This window comes from Orycteropus afer, unplaced genomic scaffold, assembly GCF_000298275.1.
Source record: "Orycteropus afer afer isolate SDZICR_OR568_19922 unplaced genomic scaffold, OryAfe1.0 scaffold00739, whole genome shotgun sequence".
NCBI lineage: Eukaryota > Metazoa > Chordata > Mammalia > Tubulidentata > Orycteropodidae > Orycteropus > Orycteropus afer.
This window is the reverse complement of record NW_006922326.1, coordinates 788,071-792,316: the sequence shown is the minus strand read 5'-3', so window position 1 is coordinate 792,316 and position 4,246 is coordinate 788,071. Positions and strand designations below refer to the sequence as shown.

Sequence of the window (4,246 nt, the reverse complement as noted above, 5' to 3'; positions counted from 1 at the left end):
TTGGGCAATCCTACTTCCGTAGTGATACTGCCTCGGAAACCCAAGGAGGGGTCGCTATGAGTCGGGGCCGACTCGACGGCACATAACAACAACTTGAAATGTAGTGATGGAGTGAACACTTTGTCTTAGTTGTGGTTTCACCTGAACAGCGGGTGGAACTGTCTATTCTTTTTGATTGAACGCACAATTGTATTAGCTTTTAAGGCCTCCATATCGCATTGTAGGAGCTCTGGTGGCGTAGTGCCTAAGGCATTTGACTGCTAACTAGAAGGTTGGTGGTTCAAACCCACAGCCACTCCACGGAAAGAAGACTGGGCAATCTACTTCTATAAAGATTTACCACCTCAGAAACCCAAAGGGGGTCTCTGTGAGTCAGAATCAACTCAATGGCAGTGAGTTTGGTTTATATCACGTTGTTAGTCATATTGACGATATAATCATTTAAAGCTTTACATTTGGAGTTCGAGGAACCTTTGAGCATCTGACAAAAGCTGTGGACTCTTCACTGCTTCACTGTAGCCCCTAAATGCATCCACACACAATTATTGCTGTAATTTCAAGTAGTTCATGAGTCCCTAGTGTTTGTATTTTCTTTACGATGAGACTGTTGATCACTTTGCTGCAGTCAGATTTTCTGTCAGTGCTCTTACATCGTCAAAAATTAAATAGAAAACGGTTAGTTCTGCCATTTCTTAGTGAATCCATGCTGCCTCCTAGTGTTAACATTTTCTTATTTTAAAATGCTCACTATTTTTTTTTTTAACCAATGCAGGATCAACCTCAAGTGAACCAGTTTGTATCTCAGAAATCTGCCTGGCTTCTAGTCCTCTCCCATTCTTCACTATTCCTCACAGATTACAGAAGGCAGTTAAGCAGCCTTACCTGCAAAGCCTCTCAGTATCCCAGGGCGTGACTTGTGAGATTGAATGACTTGAACTTGGTTAAAATAACTAGATGTTTTTTTCTTTTCTCAGCCATCTTGGATTTAAGTTTCTTCCTAGTAATTGTATTTGATCTTCAGACTGGAAAGAATAAAACCTTCTTAGTGGAGAATGGAAATAAAATAAGAGATAGGCTGCTTTGTCATTTGTTAAAATTACATGAAGTACCCTATGGGGGGGGGGCTTCACTTTTTCCTCTGTTTCTTTTTAACCTCTAAAATGCCATTTATTCAATATCTGGTACTTTGTAAAACCACAATTCATCCTGAGGCTTTAAGCCTTGTTCACAGTATTCTCACAGCTCCATTTCACTCTTTATAATACTTGTTTTATGTGCCCTTTTTAACCATCTGCTGTGTTTTTTTTTAACATCTGAATTCCAGGAAGCTCTGTGTAGCCACATCAGATTTTTTAGATACTTTTTCCTTGTCTTATCCTCATCAGTGAATTTTGCAATTATGCAGTCAGTATTATGCTTCTGAGAGCCTCCAATTCATCTCGTTTCTGATCTTGGAATTGATCCTAATTTTCCCTTGAAAAACTTGAAATCTGCCTATCCAATATGTGCAGCATTTCCCTTTCTTTCTTTCTTTCTTGATTTCCAAATAACATGGCTGCTTTCTCTAAAGGTTCCTCCTACTTGAACGCATCAGATGCACTGATTTAAGCTGAGTGACGCTTCCACAGATACCCTCTGGTCAGTATAATAGCTAATAACAGCTAATGTCTTTGTGCACTACCACTTGACAGGCACTGTGCTAAGTACTAAGGTAACTGAGGTTATCTCGGTTGACTCCTACCATAGGGTTATGAGATGTGGGTGCTATTGTTATCCCAGTAACACAGATGAGGAAGCAGGCTTAATGAGGATGTTGACTTACATGCTTAAAATCGCACAGCCTGTGAGTGACAAAGTCAGATACTTCCTAAATTGGATTCTTAATCACTGTGCTGTGCTGTTTGACATGGTGTTTAATTACTATACTGGACAAGATTCTATTACTTCAAAACCTATGTAGCTCTCAGAAGACTGGCTGTGCACAGTAGGCACTTAAATAATTAATTAGAGGCTTATGTTTCTTGATTTCTGGGATATTGCTTCCCATCTCCTACAAGTCAGTAAGAAAAAGATGAGAAAAATGGGTAAGGAGCACTAGGCAATTAATATAAGCAATGAATGGAAAATATGAAAAGATGCTCATTTTTACTATCAGATAGGGTTTCGAGAGACTTACTTTTTTAATGGCAAGAACCGTTTATAAATATGATACATGGTAAATAAAGAACACAAAAGAATTTGTGAAATTTCAGAGATAATCACTGTTAACACAAGCAAGCATACACAAAATATTATTGGTATAATACTAGAGTATAATTGCTTTTTTGTTGTTAGTTATTAACACATACACAATTACTTGTCTCTGGTTTGTTGAAGCAGTAGGTCAGACAACACTTGCCCAGTAATATGTATACAAGTGGCTGGCCATAAAAACTCCAGCACCATATTCATTTGAGGGACATTCCCCATGAAAGCAACTCATTTTGCCATTCTCGTCCACCTTACATTATTTTAGGACATCCAGCTTAACCTTCTTTCTCTTACTCTTCTTGGGAGTAATGTAAGACTTCTTTTCCTTAGAACCGCCACTAAGTCTCAACACAAGATGAAGAGCTGGCTTTTTAAAAACAGACATTGAACATCATACCATTTTAAGTATTCAGTGATAGGATCCTTAATGGCTGTATAGCATTCCATTGTTTCTCATAAGAAACTGAAGACCAGTTTGTTTCCTTGTGGTAAAGAAATAGTAAAGGAAAAGACCTTAGATCTTCCTTATATTCTTGCTTTATTCTTATATCATTATTCTCTTTATTGAAATTACTTGTTTACCATTAGGCATTATTTGCTGTGATTTCTTCCACAGTTGTTATTTTGTTCTATACTCAATCATAGTGACCCATATGATTGATTCTTTTTATTGATATAAGAACAATTATACTATCTTTTTCTTGAGACCAGTCAGTAGGCTCATTCACTGAACAAGTTAACGTTTTTAAGAAGTAAGTATGCCATTTAAAGATTTTTCTAAAGAAGAATGGAGGCTGTGTTGTAACACTCTGGAAATTGCATGAGGTTTGGAGTAAGATTGTCCTGCTTCATGGTTCAAATCCTGACTGCCAGTTTTAGTCATGTAAACAATCCCAGCAAGTCACTTAACATTTTAAGCCTCCGGTTCTTTGAATCTGGAAAACAGGGATGGTTATTGCTATCTCACAGGAGGGATAATTTAACATGAGTTGTGAATATAAAGCGCCCAGTCCAGTAATGAGGTTAGTTTTCTCTTTTTTAGGTATTATCAACCTTTTTTATGCCATTGATCCCTTTGTTAATCTAGTGAAGCCCTCGGAATAATGATTTTAAACACATACAATAAAATGCATGGGATGGCAAAGAAAACCAATTATATTCAGATACAGTTATCAAAATACTTTAAACAAATTTGTGGTGCTTTCTGTTTCCTATGAGTCAGATCCGACTTGACAGCAGTGAGGTGTGTGTGTGTGTGTGTGTGTGTGTGTGTTTCATATACTTTTTTGGACTTATATGGGATTGAATGGATGAATAAAAAGAGTAAGAAATAGAAAGGAGGGAAGGAAAGAAAGAAAGCTCATTTATACACACACACACACACACACATACATACATACATACTTGGATGGACTTGACTCTCCCAAGCTGTCATCCCAGATTTCCAAAGGGCTTGTAGACACTTCCACCTTAGCATCCTACCAGCAACTCATATCACCAGTGAAGCTGAATACCTCTCCCAAATCAGTTTGTCTTCCCAGATTTATCATACCCCTATCACCTGAAGTCTAAATCCTAAAATCACGTTTGAGTCCTCACATTTTCACCCTATTCCTTCTTTAAATCATCATAGAATTCTAAAGATTTTTATCTTTATAGTATCTAACTTCTACTACCCAAATTTAAGACCTTCTTGTTTTATCCTTGCCACATTATGGTGCAGGCTTTTTCTGCTTGATCTCTGACTTCCTATTTGATGTCAAATATTAAGTACTTGACAATATTTGGTATCTAAAGGTCTGCAGCAATCACAGATGTGCTGTTCAGCTTTGTACCGAATTGGCAACTTGATTGATTTACTTACTTATTGATAAATTTGTATTTGCTTTCATTTCCTCAAATATGTATTCTAAGTTCTTTGAGGGAAAGAATTGCATCGTAGACTTACTTTATATCTCCCCACAGCACTTAGAATAATGCTTAAAAGTGCTTCATA

The 4,246-nt window shown here is 37.1% G+C and overlaps 1 protein-coding gene across 1 annotated transcript in view; it reads left to right on the top strand.

Moving 5' to 3' along the window:
* The window catches only part of KLHL15 (kelch like family member 15), a 19,703-nt gene that overhangs the window by 13,451 nt on the left and 2,006 nt on the right, over window positions 1–4,246 (top strand). The window lies entirely within an intron of this gene.